Source organism: Oryx dammah, unplaced genomic scaffold, assembly GCF_014754425.2.
Source record: "Oryx dammah isolate SB20612 unplaced genomic scaffold, SCBI_Odam_1.1 HiC_scaffold_27, whole genome shotgun sequence".
Taxonomy (NCBI): Eukaryota; Metazoa; Chordata; class Mammalia; order Artiodactyla; family Bovidae; genus Oryx; species Oryx dammah.
Genome location: NW_024070211.1, coordinates 37,799,740 through 37,822,980, shown reverse-complemented (window position 1 = coordinate 37,822,980; position 23,241 = coordinate 37,799,740). Strand labels below are relative to the sequence as shown.

General features: G+C 39.2%; 1 protein-coding gene across 1 annotated transcript in view; it reads right to left on the bottom strand.

The window, feature by feature from the left end:
- KANSL1L (KAT8 regulatory NSL complex subunit 1 like) overlaps nucleotides 1–19,394 on the bottom strand; it is a 128,875-nt gene extending 109,481 nt beyond the window's left edge. The window contains exon 1 of the mRNA XM_040228591.1: nucleotides 19,224–19,394. The gene's annotated coding sequence lies outside the window, so the exon portion shown is untranslated. The remainder of the gene's footprint in view (nucleotides 1–19,223) is intronic.
- Between the last annotated feature and the right edge of the window lie 3,847 nt (nucleotides 19,395–23,241).

Here is a 23,241-nt window from a genome sequence, read left to right as displayed (position 1 = left end):
CTCCATCTATTGGCCATGAAGTGATGGGACCAGAGGTCATGATCTTTGTTTTCTGAATGTTAAGCTTTAAGCCAACTTTTTCACTCTCCTCTTTCACTTTCATCAAGAGGCTCTTTAGTTCTCCACTTTCTGCCATAAGGGTGGTGTCATCTACATGTTACTGATACTTCTCCGGGCAATCTTGATTCCAGCTTGTGCTTCATCCAGCCTGGCATTTCTCATGATGTACTCTGCATATAAGTTAAATAAGCACGGTGACAAAATACAGCCTTGATGTACTCCTTTTCCTATTTGGAACCAGTCTGTTGTTCCATATCCAGTTCTAACTGTTGCTTCCTGACCTGCATACAAATTTCTCAAGAGGCAGGTCAAGTGGTCTGGTATTCCCATCTCTTTCAGAATTTTCTAGTTCATTGTGATCCACACAGTCAAAGGCTTTGGCATAGTCTATAAAGCAGAAATAGATGCATTTCTGGAACTCTCTTGCTTTTTTGATGATTCAGAGGATGTTGGCAATTTGATCTCTGGTTTTTCTATCTTTCCTAAATCCAGCTTGAACATCTGGAAATTCATAGATCACGAATTGCTTAAGCCTGGTTTGGAGAATTTTGAGCATTACTTTACTAGCGTGTGAGATGAGTGCAACTGTGCAGAAGTTTGAGCATTCTTTGGCATTGCCTTTCTTTGGGATTGGAATGAAAACTGACCTTTTACCATCTTGTGGCCAAATTTGCTGGCATACTGAGTGCAGCACTTTCACAGCATCATCTTTTAGGATTTGAAATAGCTCAACTGGAATTCCATCACCTCCACTAGCTTTGTTCATAGTAAGGCTTCCTAAGGCCCACTTGACTTCACATTCCAGGATGACAGGCTCTGAGTGATCATACCATCGTGATTATCTGGGTCATGAAGATCTTTTTTGCACAGTTCTTCTGCGTATTCTTGCCACCTCTTCTTAATATCTTCTGCTTCTGTTAGGTCCAGACCATTTCTGTCCTTTATTGAGCCTATCTGTGCATGAAATGTTTCCTTGGTATCTCTAATTTTTTGAAGAGATCTCTAGTCTTTCCCATTATATTGTTTTCCTCTATTTCTTTGCATTGACTGCTGAGGAAGGCTTTCTTATCTCTCCTCGCTATTCTTTCGAACTCTGCATTCAAATGGGTATATCTTTCCTTTTCTCCTTTGCTTTTGGCTTCTCTTCTTTTCACAGCTATTTGTAAGGCCTCCTCAGACAGCCATTTTGCTTTTTTGCTTTTCTTTTTCTTGGGGATGGTCTTGATCCCTGTCTCCTGTACAATGTCATGAACCTCTGTCCATAGTTCATCAGGCACTCTATCAGATCTAGTCCCTTAAATCTATTTCTCACTTATACTGTATAATCATTAGGGGTTTGATTTAGGTCATACGTGAATGGTTTAGTGGTTTCCCCTACTTTCTTCAACTTAATTCTGAATTTGGCAATAAGGAGTTCATGATCTGAGCCACAGTCAGCTCCCGGTCTTGTTTTTGCTGACTGTATAGAGCTTCTCCATCTTTGGCTGCAAAGAATATAATCAATTTGATTTAGGTGTTGACTATCTGGTGATGTCCATGTGTAGAGTCTTCTCTTGTGTTGTTGGAAGAGGGTGCTTGCTATGACCAGTGTATTCTCTTGGCAAAACTCTATTAGTCTTTGCCCTGCTTCATTCTGTACTCCAAGGCCAAATTTGCCTGTTACTCCAGGTGTTTCTTTACTTCCTAGTTTTGCATTCCAGTCCCCTATAATGAAAAGGATATCTTTTTGGGTGTTAGTTCTAGAAGGTCTTGTAGGTCTTCATAGAACCTTTCAACTTCAGTTTCTTCAATATTACTGGTCCAGGCATAGACTTGGATTACCATGATTTTGAATGGTTTGCCTTGGAAATGAACAGAGATCATACTGTTTTTGAGATTGCATCCAAGTACTGCATTTTGGACCCTTTTGTTGACTATGATGGCTACTCCATATCTTCTAAGGGATTCTTGCCCACAGTAGTATAATGGTCATCTGAGTTAAATTCACCCATTCCAGTCCATTTTAGTTCATAGATTCCTAAAATGTCGACATTCGCTCTTGCCATCTCCTGTTTGACCACTTCCAATTTGCCTTGATTCGTAGACCTAACATTCTGGGTTCCTATGCAATATTGCTCTTTACAGCATCAGAACTTGCTTCCATCACCAGTCACATCCACAACTGGGTGTTGTTTTTGTTTTGGCTCCATCTCTTTGGCATGCTACTAAGCAATATGTAATTAATGCACTGGGGTTTAAAGATTTGGGGATTTTGGACTCTGGAAGGTCTAGCCATCAGCCATATCACAGTTCCTGTTCTAGTATTTCCATTAAGTTTTTCTGTATTCTATTCTCAAGTGAATCCTTATTAATTAAAAAAAACAAAAACACCAAAACCCTAGCCTAAAAGTCTCTCTACTTTGCAACCAAAGAACTTCACAAAAATGTCTGTCTCCTATAATTAAAAAAGGTTAAACTATGTTCATGTAGTTTTAGTGTAAGACATAAATCCATTTATTCCAACTTTTTAATTAAACATATAATCATTATGCATAATGTTTACTGAGCATTCTATTTTTTTTTTAAATTTATTTATTTATTTTTAATTTTTACTTTACAATTCTGTATAACTGAGCATTCTAAACTCTACCACTTCTAACTACCTCCACATGACATAAGCAACTACACTTATTACTAACATTTCAACTGCTTGAACTTTTCACTATTTTGTTAACTACTCTGTTTTCAACATGCAAAAGTATTGAGATATAGCAAATACTCAATAAATATTTGGTTAAAAAAAAAAAAGTGGTTGCCATTACACTTAAAATCCAAACTTGTTCTTATTATGGCCTACAAAGTTCTTCACTATCAAGTCCCTGACTACTTCACCTGCTCCTAACTTTCTCCACAGGTTGCTACATTCCATAAACACTGGCCTCTGTGCTATTCTTGAAACACACCAAACAAGTCCTTGCTTCAGAGACTTTGTATTTGCCATTCTCTCAGTCTGGAACAATTTTCCACATATATATAAGATGGCTGGCTCCCTCACTTCATTCATGTTTCTGCTCTAAAGTCACCTCCTCAGAGAGTCCTACCTTAACTAATTATTTAAAATAGCCCCAGCAACTCATTTCATGATTCTCCATTCCCCTACACTGTTACACTGAGCCTCAGAACACTAATATCAGAACCTGACACTATATTACATTCTAGGAAATAATATAATTCAAGGGAAGAACTCAGTTTTGTTCAATGTTCTAATCTGCAGCACTTAAAACAATGTCTGGTATATAATAATTGTCAGATATTTGTTGGCTGAATAAACAGTCATAATTTTTAAAGGTATTTCAGAACTTATGTAGTAACAACATCTATTTCAGTTATCATTTTTAAAATAAAATTAATCATTGAAATCTACCATATCAAAAGACTAAAGAAAAAAATTAAAAGCATTTGACCAATTCTAGTGTCTGTTCATCGGAGAAGGCAATGGCAACCCACTCCAGTACTCTCGCCTGGAAAATCCCATGGACGGAGGAGGCTGGTTGGCTGCAGTCCATGGGGTTGCTAAGAGTCAGACATGACTGAGTGACTTCACTTTCACTTTTCACTTTCATGATTGGAGAAGGAAATTGCAACACACTCCAGTGTTCTTGCCTGAAGAATCCCAGGGACAGAGGAGCCTGTTGGGCTGCCGTCTATGGGGTCACACAGAGTTGGACATGACTGACACGATTTAGCAGCAGCAGCAGCAGCAGCAGTGTCTGTGCATAATCAGGAAAAAAACTCAGCAAACCAGGAAAAAGAGGGAAATTGCTTAACGTGACAAGGAACATTACACAAAAGCCTAGCGACAACTTCATGGTTATGATGAAAGACTGAATACTTTAATTGTTAAGACTGGGAATGAGGCAAGGTGTCTGTTCTCATTACTCCTATTCATCATCACATTGGAGGTCCTAATTAGTGGGACAGATGAAGGAAAAGAAACAAGAGTCACATATATCTGGAAAGTAAAACTGTGTCTATTCATTGATGACATGATTTTCTACATAGAAAATTCCATGCACACATGATCACTCACTCAGTTGTGTCCGACTCTTTGCAACTCTATGAACCATAACCCCACCAGGCTCCTCTGTTCATGGGATTTCCCAAGCAAGAGTACTGGAGTGGGTTGCCATTTCCTTCTCCAAGGCATCTTCTTGACCCAGGGACCTTCTTCTTCTTGACCTCTGTCTCCTGATTTGCAAGTGGATTCTTTACCACTGAGCCACCTGGAAAGCCCTAAAGAGATCTATAAAAAAGCTCCTAGATCTAATGCGCTTACCAAGGTAGCAGATAAAAAAGTCAAGACACAAAAATCACTTGTATTTCTAAATATTGGAAATGAAAAAAAAAAGAAATAGAAAAATTTAAAACTATTAATCTCAATAGTTTAAAAATATTAAATACTGAGGTGTCAATCTAACAAAAAATGTGCAGGATCTACATACTAGAAAAAACAACCACCACACAGAGTATATCATGTGAAACGCTGGGCTGGATGAATCACAAGCTGGAATGGAGACTGCCAGGAGAAATATCAATAACCTCAGACATGCAGATGATACCACTCTAATGGCAGAAAGTGAAGAAGAAATAAGAACCTCTTGATGAGGGTGAAAGAGGAGAGTAAAAAGCTGGCTTAAAACTCAAAAAACTAAGATTACAGCATCCAGTCCTATCACTTCATGGCAAATAGATGGGGAAACAATGGAAATAGGGACAGACTTTATTTTCTTGGGCTCCAAAATCACTGCAGATGGTGACTTCAACCATGAAATTCAGACGTTTGCTCCTTGAAACAGAAGCTATGATAAACCTAGACAGTGTATTAAAAAGGAGAGATATCACTTTGCTGACAAAGGTACATATAGTCAAAGCTATAGTTTTTCCAGTAGTTATGTATGGATGTGAAAGCTGGAAAATAAGCAACACTGAGCAATGAAGAACTGATGCTTTCTTATTGTGGTGCTGGAAAAGACTCTTGAGAATCCCTTGGACAGCAAGGAGATCAAACCAGTCAATCCTAAAGGAAATCAACCCTGAATATTCATTGGAAGGATTGATGCTGAAGCTCCAATACTTTGGTCATCTGATGAGAAGAGCCAATTCGTTGGAAAAGACCCAGATGCTGAGACAGACTGTGGGCAGGAGGAGATCAGGATGACAGAGGATGAGATGGCATCACCGATTCAATGGACATGAGTTTGAGCAAACTCCAGGAGATAGTGAAGGACAGGGAAGTCTGCAGTGTGCTGCAGTCCATGGGGTCCATGTCAGACACAACTTAGCATCTGAACAACAACAAAATTGCTCATGGATTAATTATTCAATATTGTTGCAATGTTAATTCTCCTTAAACTGATATATAGATTTAACACAATCCCAGTCAAAATCTTGGAAGGAATTTTGTTAATATCAGTAAGCTGATTCAAAATTTGTATGGAGCATTTCCCAGATGGTCCAGTGGTAAGGAGTCTGCTTGCCAATGCAGGAGACACAGGTATTTGAGCCCTGGTCCAGAAAGATTCCACATACACTACAGAGCAACTAAGCCCATGAGCCACAACTACTCAGCTTGTGCGCTGCAAATGCTGAAGTTCACATGTCTAGAGCCCCTGAGCCCATCCAACAAGAAAAGCCACAATGACAAGCCCATGCGAAGAGTAGCCCATGTGCAGCAACACCCCATGCAGCCAAAAGTAAACAATCAACAAATTTTTAAATTTTTGTATGGAAACAGAAAGGAACTAGAATAGCCAAAACAAGAACGAAGCTAATGGACTCATAATGCCTATCTATTTACTTTGGTCAAAATAAGCATGAATTCACCAAAAATGGACACAGATCAATGCGAAAAAATAGAGAGCTATTAAATAGACCCACAGGTATACAGTCAATTGATTTCTGACAAAGATGTATTTGCACTTCAATGCAGAAAGATGGTTTTTAAACAAATGCTCTGGAACAATAAGGCACTCATCTGCAAAATTCTGAGCCTTAACCTATACCTCATACCTTATACAAAAACAGTTACATACATCAGAATGGATAGACCTAAATGTAAAACTTAAAGCCATAAAATGTCTAGAAAAATATAGGAGAAAATCTTTGTGATATTGGGTTGGGCAAAGTTTTTTTTTTTAACTATGACACAAAAACGTTCATAAGAGAAAAAACTGGTAACCTGGACTTCCTCAAAATTAAAATAAACAATAAAATAAACATCTAAAAGCTATTTAAAATATAACAATTGAGGAGCCTTTGACATAAATATACAAAAAGTAATTATGTCTAGGAATTAGTGGAAATCAGATGTGCATACTCCTGAAAGTCACTGAGTTTACAATTCAGGTTAACTCAGAAAAACGGTTTCAACTATTATACAGTTTTAAATTATAACCATTTTCAACTGTGTATTATTTCCTCTTATGCATAATAGACAACTGTTTAGAGGCAGAGCACATGAAGAACACTAATTTGAGAACATAAAATAATAATTCTGCTAGTTTACCTCAAGATATCTTCACTAGTTCCATAAGCTGTATTCCATATGATCAAAATTATTTTATAACATCTAAAAGGTATCTCCAGTATTTTGGAAGCCAATTTAAGGAGAATAACTACAAAACCACCCGATTTTCATTTGGGTATAAATCCATCCATACCACAATGACTTATTTATAAAGAAGTGCTTGTGACTGGCAGCTGAAAACCTATTTCATCTTTTAAAAACAAAACATTTCCCCAAAAAAACATGGAAATGTTAACCAGTTGACTTTTTAAAAGCAGAAAATGAAGAAATTTAGTTTTTCTCAGAAATATACTTTTGTCTATTTCTGGTGGAAGCTGCATTTATTTTTTGTTGTTGTTTAATCGCTGCTGCTGCTAAGTCGCTTCAGTCGTGTCAGACTCTGTGCGACCCCATAGACGGCAGCCCATGAGGCTTCCCCGTCCCTGGGATTCTCCAGGCAAGAACACTGGAGTGGGTTGCCATTATCTTCTCCAGGCGATCTTCCCAAACCCAGGGATTGAACCCACATCTACTGCATTGCAGGCAGATTCTTTACCACTGAGCCACCAGGGAAACCCACCTTCATTAAATGTATATTTGATCTAAGATCAAACATTAAACCATCCAGTTAACGCACACAATAACTGAGAAGCATGTTAAGAGACACTATGTTAGGTAATAGAAAGATGGTAGTGAGCATGAAAAGTAAGGTTTCTATTCTTACAGAGCTTACAATCTATCCAGCAAATGGCAGACAGAGAATACACAAATAAGAAAATAAAAAGATAAGAAGTAAATAGGGGTCTCATTGTCTTTATAAAAATCAAGTAGAGTAACAGAGCATAACTATGTTGCAGTAGGAGTTAATATAGATTTGAAGATGAAGGAAGACTCTTGATGACATCTGCTCTAAGACTCAGTTCAGTTGCTCAGTACTGTCTGATTCTTTGCAACCCCATGAATCACAGCACGCCAGGCCTCCCTGTCCATCACCAACTCCCGGAGTTCACTCAGATTCACTTCCATGGAGTCAGTGATGCCATCCAGCCATCTCATCCTCTGTCGTCCCCTTCTCCTCCTGCCCCCAATCCCTCCCAGCATCAGGGTATTTTCCAATGAGTCAACTCTTTGCATGAGGTGGCCAAAGTACTGGAGTTTCAGCTTTAGCATCATTCCTTCCAAAGAAATCCCAAGGCTTATCTCCTTCAGAATGGACTGGTTGGATCTCCTTGCAGTCCAAGGGACTCTCAAGAGTCTTCTCCAACACCACAGTTCAAAAGCATCAATTCTTTGGCACTCAGCTTTCTTCACAGTCCAACTCACACATCCATACGTGACCACTGGAAAAACCATAGCCTTGACTAGATGGACCTTTGTTGGCAAAGTAGTCTCTGCTTTTCAACGTGCTATCTAGTTTGGTCGTAACTTTTCTTCCAAGGAATAAACATCTTTTCATTTCATGGCTGCAGTCACCATCTGCAATGATTTTGGAGCCCCCCCCCCCAAAAGGGCTGACACTGTTTCCCCTGTTTCCCCATCTATTTCCCATGTAGTGATGAGACCGGATGCCGTGGTCTTCGTTTTCTGAATGTTGAGCTTTAAGCCACCTTTTTCACTCTCCTCTTTCACTTTCATCAAGAGGCTTTTTAGCTCCTCTTCACTTTCTGCCATAAGGGTGGTGTCATCTGCACATCTGAGGTTATTGATATTTCTCCCGGCAATCTTGATTCCAGCTTGTGCTTCTTCCAGCCCAGTGTTTCTCATGATGTACACTGCATATAAGTTAAGTAAGCAGGGTGACAATATACAGCCTTGATGTACTTGTTTTCCTATTTGGAACCAGTCTATTGTTCCATGTCCACTTCTAACTGTTGCTTCCTGACCTGCATATAGGTTTCTCAAGAGGCAAGTCAGGTGGTCTGGTATTCCCATCTCTTTCAGAATTTTCCACAGTTTATCATGATCCACATAGTCAAAGGCTTTGGCATAGTCAATAAAGCAGAAATAGATGTTTTTCTGGAACTCTCTTGCTTTTTCGCTGATCCAGCAGATGTTGGAAATTTGATCTCTGGTTCCTCTGCCTTTTCTAAAACCAGCTTGAACATCTGGAAGTTCACGGTTCACATATTGCTAAAGCCTGGCTTGGAGAATTTTTAGCATTACTTTCCTTGTGTGAGATGAGTGCAATTGTGCAGTAGTTTGAGCATTCTTTGGCATTGCCTTTCTTTGGGATTGGAATGAAAACTGACCTTTTCCAGGCCTGTGGCCACTGCTGGGTTTTCCAAATTTGCTGGCATATTGAGTGCAGCACTTTGACAGCATCATCTTTCAGGATTTGAAATAGGTCTACTGGAATTCCATCACCTCCACTAGCTTTGTTCCTAGTGATGCTAAGGCCCACTTGACTTCACATTCCAGGATGTCTGGCTCTAGGTGAGTGATCATACCATCGTGATTATCTGGGTTGTAAAGATCTTTTTTGTATAGTTTGTCTGTGTATTCTTGCCACCGCTTCTTAATATCTTCTGCTTCTGTTAGGTACATACTTTCTGTCCTTTATTGAGCTCATCTTTGCATGAAATGTTCCCTTGGTATCTCTAATTTTCTTAAAGAAGTCTCTAGTCTTTCCCATTCTGTTGTTTTCCTCTATTTCTTTGCATTGATCGCTGAAGAAAGCTTTCTTATCTCTCCTTGCTATTCTTTGGAACTCTGCATTCAGATGCTTATATCTTTCCTTTTCTCCTTTGCTTTTTGCTTCTCTCCACAGCTATTTGTAAGGCCTCCGCAGACAGCCATTTGGCTTTTTTGCATTTCTTTTCCATGGGGATGGTCTTGATCCCTGTCTCCTGTACAATGTCACGAACCTCCATCCATAGTTCATCAGGCATTCTATCAGATCTAGTCCCTTAAATCTATTTCTCACTTCCAGTGTATAATCATAAGGGATTTGATTTAGGTCATACGTGAATGGTCTAGTGGTTTTCCCTACATTCTTCAACTTAAGTCTGAATTTTGTAATAAGGAGTTCATGATCTGAGCCACAGTCAGCTCCTGGTCTTGTTTTTGCTGACTGTATAGAGTTTCTCCATCTTTGGCTGCAAAGAATATAATCAATCTGATTTCGGTGTTGATCATCTGGTGATGTCCATGTGTAGAGTCTTCTCTTGTCTTGTTGGAAGAGGGTATTTGCTATGACCAGTGCATTTTCTTGGCAAAACTTTATTAGTCTTTGCCCTGCTTTATTCTGTATTCCAAGGCCAAATTTGTGTGTTATTCCAGGTGTTTCCTGACTTCCTACTTTTGCATTCCAGTCCCCTATAATGAAAAGGACATCTTCTTTGGGTTTAGTTGTGACAGAATGTGGTCCACTGGAGATGGGAATGGCAAACCACTTCAGTATTCTTGCCTTGAGAACCCCATAAACAGTATGAAAAGGCAAAATTATAGGAAACTGAAAGAGGAACTCCCCAGGTCAGTAGGTGCCCAATATGCTACTGGAGAGAAGTGGAGAAATAACTCCAGAAAGAATGAAGGGATGGAACCAAAGCAAAAACAATACCTAGTTGTGGATGTGACTGGTGATAGAAGCAAGGTCCGATGCTGTAAAGAGCAATATTGCATAGGAACCTGGAATGTCAGGTCCATGAATCAAGGCAAATTGGAAGTGGTCAAACAAGAGATGGCAAGAGTGAACATCGACATCTGAGGAATCAGCGAACTAAAATGGACTTGAAAGGGTGAATTTAACTCAGATGACCATGTATCTACTAATGTGGGCAGGAATCCCTCAGAAGAAATGGGGTAGCCATCATGGTCAACAAAAGAGTCTGAAATGCAGTACTTGGTGCAATCTCAAAAACGACAGAATGATCTCTGTTTCCAAGACAAACCATTCAATATCACAGTAATCCAAGTCTATGCCCCAACCAGTAACGCTAAAGAAGCTCTAAGACTAGAAATGACTAAAATCTAACCAAGATTTCAAGTAAGTGCTTTCCAAGGAAAAAAGACAATTCATAAAAACCTTTAAAGCAGGAATAAATTTGGTGTGTTTGAAGAACAATTATAAACTTATCTAGAACAGGAGCCAGAGAAAGGAGCCCAGGATCATACTAGGGATTCACTCACACTTATCTGAACAAAAGAAGAGGCATTACAGAGGAGAAAGAACCCTAAAAGAAAACTTAAAAGTTCAGCTGGTGGGAATTCCCTGGCAGTCCACTGATTAAGACTTTGTGACTTCCCAATGCAGGGAGCACAGGTTCATAAGACCCAGCGCAGCCAAATAAATAATAATTATAAAAACATAACAAAAATGTCAAGGAAAGAGGTTCATAAGATACTTTACTGTGAAAAGAATCTCAAGGCTAGGAAATACAACATTGCTATCCAATAGAAATATGATGTGAGCTACATATCTAACTTAAAATGTGCAGACACATTTAAAAAAATAAAAAGAAACATGAAATTTTAACTTCATTGTTACCCATTATATACAAAATATTATGACTTCAACCTGTCAGGATAGAAACATCCTTATGAGATATATTCTTTTTTATGTGTGCTAAAACCTCAAAATATAGTGTTTATTTTACATTTAGCACAGTCTATACAGACTAGCCACATTTCAAGTGCTTAATAGCCACCTGTGGTTAAGGATTACTGTACTAGATAGTACAAAGTATATAGTACCCCTAAAGAAAACCTGAATCAACCATTAACTAAAACATTTCATTTCCAAAGCATAAGAGCAGCTTCAGTTCAGTTCAGTCACTCAGAGGTGTCCAACTCTTTGCAACACCATGAATCACAGCACGCCAGGCCTCCCTGTTCATCACCAAATCCCGGAGGTCACCCAAACTCATGTGCATCGAGTTGGTGATGCCATCTAGCCATCTCATTCTCTGTCACCCCCTTCTCCTCCTGCCCCCAATTCCTCCCAGCATCAGGGTCTTTTTCAATGAGTGGCCAAAGTATTGGAGTTTCAGCCTCCACATCAGTCCTTCCAATGACACCCAGGACTGGTCTCCTTTAGGATGGACTGGTTGGATCTCCTTGATTCTCAAGAGTCTTCTCCAACACCACAGTTCAAAAGCATCAATTCTTCGGTGCTCAGCTTTCTTCACAGTCCAACTCTCACATCCATACATGACCAGTGGGAAAACCATAGCCTTGACTAGACAGACCTTTGTTGGCAAAGTAATAGCTCTGCTTTTTAATATGCTATCTAGGTTGGTCATAACTTTCCTTAGGTTATACAAAAAGAATGTGAAAAAGGTAAATCCTCAAAGGAGTTTTCCAAGCATCTTGATTTTCTTATGAATATTCAGTTTCTAATTATGCAGATATTGGGTCGGAAAAACAGTATTTGGATCTTACCTAAATCTAAGAAATTTGTTTCTAGTTGCTAAAGTACTGTATTCTATTTACTCTTGGTGTCACTATCATCTTTGATGATACTTATTTTATATACACCCAAGATACTCAAGCAAAATAGGTTCCTTCTCTAAAAAGAATTTAGTCAGTCCATATATATACGTTTCAAAGATATTGGAATGAGCAAAACTGAGAAACAACTTCCTTAACCACAACATACAGAAACTAAAATAGTAATATAACAGGATTTAAGAATCGAAACTGCGAGAAATCTTATCACCCTTTCAAAGCTGATAAGAAAGCAACCAGATAAATTATTTTAACTATTGGTGGTTTAGACAGTAAAGAATCTGCTAGCAATTCAGGAGACCAGGGTTCAATCCCTGGGTTGGGAAGCTCCCCTGGAGAGAATGGCAACCCAGGCCAATATTCTTGCCTGGAAATTTTCATGGGCAGAGAAGCCTGGCGGGCTACATTCCATGGGTCACAAAGAGTAAGACACGACTGAGTGACTAATACCTTCACACTTTCTCTTTAAGTAGCAATTGTTCTCGATAATCCAAAAATCAATTATATTTGCCGGGTATGAACTTCGCTTTCATGTTTTTTACAAGAGTTTTCAACCTGCATTCTGAATTAAAATAAATAATAATCATTCCTTAGCACATCTGCAGCCCAGAAATTATAGGCATAGCAAACAAAAAACAAAAACCAACCCACCGCAAAACTGTTACAGATAATCCACAAAGCAAACAACCCTACAGCAAAAAGTCCAGATTTCAATTTACGTTTTCTCAGAAGTATTATAAAAACTACCAACCAGAGACAATTTCAGTAGGACATGCCAAAGTTTATTCCTTTAAATTATAAGCATTTAAAAACTACAAAGAATAAAAAGATTTTTCTTCCTGGTTACATTAAATTTATTATAAATAAAATAAAGTTAATCCAAAAAAATGGGGGGGTACTGTAAAGGTGGGTCTACAATTTAATCCAATATTTACTGTGAATTAAGGAAGAAGTCAGTTCTTCTGATATTTCAGTTCAGTTCAGTTCAGTCACTCAGTCGTGTCCGACTCTTTACAACCCCATGAATCGCAGCACGCCAGGCCTCCCTGTCCATCACCAACTCCCGGAGTTCACTCAGACTCATGTCCATCAAGTCAGTGATGCCATCCAGCCATCTCATCCTCTGTCGTCCCCTTCTCCTCCTGCCTCCAATCCCTCCCAGCATCAGAGTCTTCTCCAATGAGTCAACTCTTCGCATGAGGTGGCCAAAGTACTGGAGTTTCAGCTTTAGCATCATTCCCTCCAAAGAAATCCCAGGGTTGACCTCCTTCAGAATGGACTGGTTGGATCTCCTTGCAGTCCAAGGGACTCTCAAGAGTCTTCTCCAACACCACAGTTCAAAAGCATCAATTCTTCGGCACTCAGCTTTCTTCACAGTCCAACTCTCACATCCATACATGACCACTGGAAAAACCATAGCCTTGACTAGATGGACCTTTGTTGGCAAAGTAATGTCTCTGCTTTTCAATATGCTATCTAGGTTGGTCATAACTTTCCTTCCAAGGAGTAAGCGTCTTTTAATTTCATGGCTGCAGTCACCATCTGCAGTGATTTGGAGCCCCAAAAAATAAAGTCTGACACTGTTTCCACATCTATTTCCCATGAAGTGATGGGACCAGATGCCATGATCTTCGTTTTCTGAATTTTGAGCTTTAAGCCAACTTTTTCACTTTCCACTTTCACCAAAAGGCTTTTTAGTTCTTCACTTTCTGCCACAAGGGTGGTGTCAATCTGCATATCTGAGGTTATTGATATTTCTCCTGGAAATCTTGATTCCAGCTTGTGCTTCTTCCAGCCCAGTGTTTCTGATATTTACATTACTACAAATAAAAAGTCTTGCCCTGTTGTCTCCAAAATGCTTCCATTAGTGACTTAATCTTTAATATTGATAAATCATGTTTATGAAATTTAGCATTAATTAAACACAATCTAATCCGTTGGACATCATGAGATAGAGTAAATATTATCATTTTGTTGCTGTTTAGTCACTTAGTCACGTTTGACTCTTGTGACCCCATAGTCTGTAGCCCACCTTGCTTCTCTGTCCATGGGATTTCCCAGGCAAGAATACTGGAGTGGGTTGCCATTTCCTTCTCCTGGGCATCTTCCCAATCCAGGGACTGAAACTGCATCTCCTACACTGGCAGGTAGATTCTTTATCACTAAGCTACCAGGGAAGCCCAATATCATCATGTCATCTCTCAAAAGCTGCATGTACATAGTGAGGTAATTATATCAATAATTATTGAGGTGATCCTGACACTAGTAACCAGGTCTTTACAACTACTATTTGTATATGCAGGTCACATATACCAAATAAGTTTTGGCATTTGAGCTAAAAAAAATCAAAAGTTTGCCAATCTAGTCCATTTTCAGAGTTGAAACTAAAAATCTAGACAATATAAATAAGACCCACCCATCCTCCTGAGAATGAACATAAACAATTAAAAAACAAATCCGATTTTCCAGCCCCTAAAATACTACTCCAGATTTGATTATGACTTACATTCTAGCATGCATATGTATATTCCATAAAGCCCATGGAAAATATCATATCAATATCTACCCCCTGATATTAAATGTATTCTCTCAACTGAAATCTGGATAATCCTAATTCTCTTCAATGCAACAATATAAACTAGGAATAAAAGTAGCATAAAGAAAGCAGATTCATCCTTAAGTTAAAAGAAAGTGAAAAGACTACCAACAGGTATAAGTGAGAACTCTGAAGCAGAGACAAACATTAAATTGCTTCCAAACTTATAACTTTAATGTGTTTCATATAGTCAATCCATTATAGTAACATTGAAGGAGTACGAAAAAAGCATAACTTCTTTTAGGAAAATCTGAGCAGCTCTTTCAAACATTACTGAAATACAATGGGGCTAAAGTTCCGAATTTGTAACTCATAATGTTAAATTAAGTCAATTAAACCAATTAAGTCAATAAAAGTAATGAGAAAGAATCTATATTGGTATAACTTTATTCCTGAAAAATACAGGAATTACTGGAACTTGCAAATACAAAATACACTGCTGTGTTTTCAAGATTTCTTTATGCCACAAATGGGCATTTTCAAATTACAGCACAAAGCACTGCAGTAATTGGCATGACCAAGGTACATTGTATTCAATAATGTTTATAGCTAGAACTCCTTCCACTTCGAAAACTATGCCTAAAAAGGAATTCTCTTTGAAGACTAAAGGAATTTAATTAAAGATAAAGCCACTTGGGTGGCCACATAACACATCAAACAGATCATAGTTCAAACTTCAAGCAGAATTATTACTATTCAGTTACAAAAGCATGACTCATAGGAATATAAATGAAGAGTCATGTTTTTTCTGTGTACATCAACTTAGATCCAGAAATTCAAGTTAAAATTTAGCACTATCACCTTTGCTCATTATATACATTTTAGCTTCAACTTAATTTCAAGTGGTTAAACACTGATCAATGACCTATCAAATAAAAACAAATTTTTAATTAAACAACATGCTTAAAAATTCTTGATCTTAAAGAACCAGAAATAAAAGTTCATTAGAAATGTAACAAAGCCTTAATATTATAAATGAATGCATTTTTTCCCAATTTTGCAAGAGAACTGTCACATTCATATAGAAAAAAAAGTGTTCCTAAAAACCTAAAAATATTATCAAGTATTTAAAAACTTTCATGATAAATTGTCCTCAGATTTCCATTACACTGTCTACAGGAAAGTACATCATTTTTTAACCCTTGCTGATTTGTTTATCTCACATAGAATAACAAGCACAGTTCAGTGAAATCTCTTCAGAACATGTAACCGGGGGAGGGGGAACCTTTCAGAAATGAATATACCTTCCTTGCCTTTCTAAATCAAATATACTGAAAATAAGACTGTATTGATGACTGATACATCATCACTAATGTACCATATTCCATTATAGTCCTTTAATATATTAACAGTAAGGACTTAAAGGCTAGAAGTGTAACAGATGATATGTTTTAAAGTCAGTAAACTGGTTGCTAATTTCCTGATTGTCACTTCAGTTGCAAGCAGTTTCATTCCTTCATTGCTGATTGTAACCTGAAGAATACAATCAATAAACAATCTTCTACATCTGAAAGAAAGCTTTCAGCCTCTATCAACTAATATGGTACAGACAATGTAAAAGAACAGGAAGAGAGATAAATAACTGAATAAGTAAAAATTACTCATAAATAAGATTTACGTGGTAGATTAAAGATAGGCTTTGTTTTTAGTTGCTAAGTCGTGTCCAACTCTTTGTTGACCCCACCAAGTATAGCCCACCAGGCTCCTCTGTCCATGGGATTTCCCAGGCAAGGATACTGGAGTGGGTTGCCATTTCCTTCTCCAGAGGATCTTCCCAACCCAGGGACTGAACGTAAGTCTCCTGTATTGGAAGGAGATTCTTTGCCACTTTGCCACCAGGAAAGCCCCAGGTTCAAGGCAGTAAAACATGTTATAGGCAATTCAGAGATGTGCTATCAAGAGCATCTATATAACGAAGCAAAGTAACTTCAGACCCCAGGCTCTTTTCCTTTAAACACAGAAAGACTGACTTTTTTCCTTTAAACACAGAAAAGGCTACAAGTGAATCTGGAACAATTAAAGTAAAATTTGTAATCGAATTCCACAAGAGACAGTTGAATGAATAAAGGAAATGAAATAGTCTAAGTTATTATGACAAATGGCATCAAAACTGGACGGAGTTACTGAATAATGCAGCAGTTGCACAACGGGAAGTCACTGGCAGACAACTGTGATAGATCAAGAGGCCCCCGAACAGAGAAGTACTCAAAGTAATGAATAAAGCAATAAGAGTATGTTGCCAATAAAGTACTCCTAAACTAAGACAAAAAAGCAAGATATAATTTTCTGAAAAATTTCAGAGATCAAAAACATAAATATTAATAGTCAACCTGCAAGTGTTTATTAAGCATCAACTATGTAATCTGCAGTATATTAAATACGAAATATATTCCTCTTCCACAAGGGGCTTCTAAGAAAATAAAACACATATATCACAGACACACATGAAAAAAAATTTATGCTAATGAAAGCAAGTTCTTTTGTTTTATTGCTAATACCAGATGATGAATAAATATGTAATACGAGGCATGCTCATACAGTAGATGAGTATTAAACAATAGTCTGGAAGGTAATTTGGTGATGTTACAAGAGCCTTAAAACACACACACTTCCACCAATAATTCCTCTTTTATAAATCTAGGAGAAATTTTTTTCCAAAGCTTTACATAAAAGGCTGTATTCTCTGTAGTGAAATTTATATCAGCAAAACATTAGAAACATCCCAAACATCTGCCAACAGGAAAAATTTTAAATATGATAGTTATACGATATAACACTGAGCTTCCAAAAATAATTTTTTCTAAGACTAAGGACATGGAACAGTTTATGAGGTAAAGTTAAAATACCACATAATCCTAGTTTTAGAGAAAAACATGCAAATATTCATTGGCACATAGAAATACAAATTATTTGTATTTTTATTATCTGCACCTGTTTTCTTTCTCCAAATTATAAGATTTAAAAACAAGCAATTATTATTTGAAAAGGTACCTAACACACACACAGTAAATGTTTAAAAAAAAAAAAAAAATCAGTGGGATACAACTGGCCGGGATTTAGAAAAATTTCATGTAAAAAACGTTAACCCAGAAGGGCTGGGTAAAAGTAGTAATGATTATCTAGATTAAAACTATGAGAAATGGCAGAAACCTTGACATCGATCTGATTAAGTGGAAAAAATGGGAGAATCAATGATAATTACAACAGATTTCAAAGCATTCGAATATATGCTATTTCATCATTTATATTCTCCTAAGATGCTGGCTTAAAAAAAAAAAGGACTTCTGTTATAAAAACGTATTTATCTGTAAATTTCTGTATGTGTAGTGTTAATAAAGATTATAAACACTTTTACTAACACAAAGCATTTGATTCTCGTAACAACCTCTTAAGGCAAGGACAGTATTACGAAACTATTTAGAAGAGAAACAGAATCGGAGAGGTTGTAACTTGCCCAAACAAGCTAGTAAGAACTGGAAACAGCAGAGACCACTCACTGCTAAGCCTTTCTCAAGCAATCCACAGTCCAGAACACCAGGTTTTTTTGCTAATGTTTAATTATTTTTAGAGCCACTTTTTCCTAGTCAAAAAAAAAAAATGTCGATTTTGTCTACAGTAGTGGTAGATACCTTAGGTTTTATTGCCAACAAACCTGCCCCATCCCGTGGTATTAAAAAAAAAAATCCCACTGACAAACTCAGCATGAAGTTAAACAAACTGGTTAGGACGGACGAAGGAAAGACGAAAGAACTATCCTCTTAAATCTCGCCAGTCGACCAAAGTTTGGATTATGAAAAAGTAAAGAGAGTAACTAACACCTGCTCACCCTAAACAGAAAAACCCGCGTAGCAACACAGACCAGCATAACCAAATATACATATAAAAAAAAAGCAAACAAATTTTAAGTAACATGCTTTCCACAGTTAAACAAAGTCTATCCCCGCAGATGCGAGGGGAAAAAGACTGAATCTGCACGGAGAAGAGCGAAAGCGGGCAATGAACGAACCAAACAGTACTAGTAAGAAAACACAAGAAGGTCCATCCAGTGCCTTTCCTCCCTGTAAAGCCTCTTCCTTTCCAGTAGTTTAATAATCGGAACACTGTCTTCTATTTCTTGCTACAAAACACCACACATCCTCAAGTTTTCCGGCAATACATCAATCCCTTCAGCACACAAACTTGGAAACACCATTCCTCAACAATTCTCTAGATTCCCCTCCATCCCACGTAATTCTAAAGGCCAAATCAGCGTCTGCCTAGATAAAGTGGAAACAAGTAAAACAACGGTCCCATCTAATACAAACAGGTCCGCCCTCAGAGATTCCCCAAAACCGGCGTCACCACAACCACACTCAGCGAGGCGCGGCCGCCGAGGCAAGGGGCGGACCCGGGGACCACGTGTTCGGCCCTCTGCGCACGCGCCAGCCAAAACAAAAGGGAGGACAGCCAAGCCACGCCCCTGTTCCCACGTGACCAAGTCTAGATCCGCCCCTCCCCTCCCTCCACCCCTTCCCTCCCCTTAGCTCTGCCAAGGCTGTTAGGTTTAGCCGTTTAAATTTGGCTGCGGTCCGACCCTACCCTAGAGCGCGATCCTGTGCCGGGACCCAGAGTCCAACAGCTCTGAAGATTCGGGGGGCGAAGGGGCTGCCGGTCGATCGCCTGGCCCGCAAGTCCACCCAGCGGTCTTCTCCGCTCTCCCCTCCCCGCGGGGCCGCAGTCCCCGGCAGAGGAGACCCAACCCCCTCAAGCCCGCCGCTGAGACGCCGGCCACTCGCCTGCTGGGGCGCCCTGGCTCCCCTCCGCCGCCGCACCTTCGGTCCGGCCGTGGTGGGGGCTGCCGAGGTGATCTGTAGCTGCCCGCCCTCCTCCCCCGACCCGGGGCGCAGCTGACTCGTCTCCAGAGCGCGTCCCGCTCCCGCCCCGGCCGCCGCCGCCGCCGCGGTTTAACAGTCCGCCAGCTGCCCGCAGCTCCGGGCGGCTCGGGGGACGGAACCTTGCCGAGGTGGAGGGGCAGTGGGCGGGGCGCGGCGCTGGCCAATGGCAGCGGGGGAGGGGCAGCGCCATGCAAATGAGCGCGGGTGGCGGGGAAACCCCGGCAGGATGCTGGGCGGGTAGAAGCGGCCAGGAGCGTTCTGGAAGTGGCTGGAGCGCTGGCGCCCGAACCCTGCTGCAGAGGCGCGGCCGCTCCCTTGGGGCGGGCTCCGCACTGCTCCTGCTTCCTACTCACCGCGGTCCTCAGCCAGCCGGGAAAAACACACACACACTCACACATACAGACACCAGAAATACCGCCCGACGACTTCCCGCCCCTGCTTTGCTATTTCTGTACCACCGTGACAGCAAAAACAAAGCGAGAGGATAGTCAGGCTGCTCTACACCCTGCCGCCCGCGCTGGCTCCTGGCGGCCAGACCCCCATCCCGCCGCGCCACTGGAGGGACAAGTTTTAACAAAGCTTTGTCACTGTTGCCACGTCTATACGTGTCCGTGCGTTTGCTTTTCTTTCAGGTTCTGCGCTCGAATGCAAAGTGATAATTCTGAACGACCCTAGAAGGGCCCTGGGAGAGAGTGACAAATCTGCCTTGAATCTGAGTCGGTTTTATGGTTTAAAATAATAAATCAGGAAAGGTCAGCTCAAACATTTAAAAATCTGTACAGAGCTGGTTTAAGTGTCGTTGTAGTTACTCCGTTCTGCAGTAGCACAGTCAATTGACAGAGTTTTACGTGGAGATAGTTGGCCAAGGACATATAAAAACATCGCTGAAAACTTTGCACCTGGTCCGGCGCTCCACTCACCACGAAACTACACCCAGGCATTTCCCTAGCCACGCACTCAAGTTTTTGTGTGTGTGTGTTTTTAACACAACTGAGCACTAAATATAGCTCCTTAGGCTGTAGATGGATTACAGGCTTTCCTAAACACCTAATTGACACATGAAATGATATAGGGAATGAAGCGCACTAGAGACAATTGACAGTATTTCTACCTTATTAATAGGATAACGTGGCAGGGGGATGGAACTGCAGTTTTCACAAAACCTGAAACAACACAGATTACTGAAACTGGAAAATTACAGGCTTGTTTTGGTCTTTAATAGATTGTGATATAACTGCAATGGTTTTTATGACAAACTGCGTTTATAAGAGAATATTGCTTAGAAATTGCTCAAAACAATAATTGCATCTTCATATGGGATAAAAAAAAAGTATTTCAGAAATCGATGTACCATCATTGGGATAAAAACTAAGTGAATGTTGTGAAAATAATTGAATCAACAAATATTTTTTGGATATTCAAAGGGCTGTCCTATCCCTGGGGACAGGGATTTAAAAAAATAGATAAGGCATTAATTTTTTTCTTTTTAATGAACAGGCTGAGAAGTCAGGCAAGTATGACAATAATTCAAAGATTTTTTAATTTGGTCTGAGTATTTTAAAAGACTTTAGGCAGTGAAGGAAGAACGGCATCACTAGTTCAGAGGATAGTTAAATTTGAATTTTTAAAATTAATTAATTTTAATTGGAGGCTAATTACTTTACAATATTGTAGTGGTTTTGCCATACATTGACATGAATCAGCCATGGGTGTACATGTGTCCTTTGAATTTAAGTAGAGGTTGTGTGTGTCATATTATTGGGCTGAAAAGTGCTGTCATTACTAGATTGAGAAAATCTCTATAGGTCTGGAGATACAGCACTAAACAAAGTTCCGTCCCCATGGAATTTATAGCAGTGACACAGAAATTAAGCTTTGTAATTACACAAGTAATAACTTAGAAGGCATTTTTATAAACATTATTTAACTTTCCAATACTCTAAGTTCTTTGTCAATCCTGCAGTCTGCCAAATTTGCAGACCTTAAACTTTTCAATTTATTGAACCATCACACAAATAAAACTTTTACTTCTTTTATATTTACAATACTTTAATAGGAATTGGGGAGTAGGAAATTAATAATGCAAAATATATCTTTGATATAAAAATGTAGAAAAGCACAAAGATGAAAATCATAATCATCTGTAAGACCTGCTGTATTTTATATATGAGATGACACTGCATACTGTAATTTTTACCCCATTTAACTACATATTAAGGACATTGACCCTTGACACAGAATATTATTCTAAAGCTTGATATTAATATTTATAGCATATGCATGCCAGTTTCCAGAAACTGTAGAATATCAAAGCTGCTTAATAGGAAAATTGACATACTGAACCATTTGTCCAATTGTTTATATATTCTGAAAAATACATGCAGTTACTTTTTAAAAATCAAGGATATATTGTCATTCAGAAGGTATATTAAAAGCATTCTGATATCCAAGAAAAAATATAACACTGGGTAGGAGACTTATAGAACCAGCAAGAACAAGGAGACCGGAAGGCACCATTCTTGCTGACGTAATTATTACCTACCTGCTGCTGCTAAGTCGCTTCAGTCGTGTCCGACTCTGTGCAACCCCAGAGACGGCAGCCCACCAGGCTTCCCTGTCCCTGGGATTCTCCAGGCAAGAACACTGAAGTGGGTTGCCATGTCCTCCAATGCGTGAAAGCAAAAAGTGAAAGTGAAGCTGCTCAGTTGTGTCCGACCCCCAGCGACCCCATGGCCTGCAGACTTCCAGGCTCCTCCGTCCATGAGATTTTCCAGGCGAGAGTACTGGAGTGGGGTATTACCTACTTGGAAGCATGTAAAAGTGTCCAAGTAAACAGTATTATAGTGATTTCATGAGATAATATTTTTTAACATTGGTTTGTATTCAGTCACAGCTTTCATTCAGGAAACATGTGTGCAGCACTTATATGTAGCTGACATGATAAACGCTGGTGATACAGGAGAATTTAAGCAGCTTACGGCCAAAAAGAGGGTAAAGGTACTTTTCTATCCCCCTTCTCTGCTGTTTTTCTCCATGGAAATAATGAAAATCTAATTTAACATCAATTTTGATTCTTTTTTGTCTTGTCTAAGTCAAATGCAGTCTCCATGAGGTCAGTCACTTTTTCTGCTTTGCTTACTGCTGTATCCCCTGAACTCAGGACAGGTCCTAGCAAATGCCGGTTTTCAGTATACATTTGTTAAATGAATATATCCATTTAGTTCTCACATTCTGCAAAGTGAGTGTTATATTCATTTTCATATTCTGCAAAGTGAGTGGAAAAAAAAAAAAAAAAAAAGCTCAGTGAGGTTACATAATGTAATATACCCAGATTCTCACACTAAAAAATGGCCAAATTTGGAATTTGAAAAACAGACCTGCCTGTCTCCAAAGGCAGCATTCTTTCCCCATTACCTCTCATAGAACAGAACACTAGTTTGGAAGCCTGAACTATTATTTCTCTATATTTCCATACCCAGGGCAACTGTCCTCCATTGTCATATTCTAGTATATTCAATTTGTTTTTATAATCAAGTTTAGAAAGTGAAATAGGAGAAGTAGCAGGCCTAAAAGTGGTCATTCCTATTCAGGATAGATTTAGCTTTAACTAACCAGAATCATCAAGTGAAATGGGGGCCGGATGAAGCACAAGCTGGAATCAAGATTGCAGGGAGAAATATCAATAACCTCAGATATGCAAACGACACTACCCTTATGGCAGA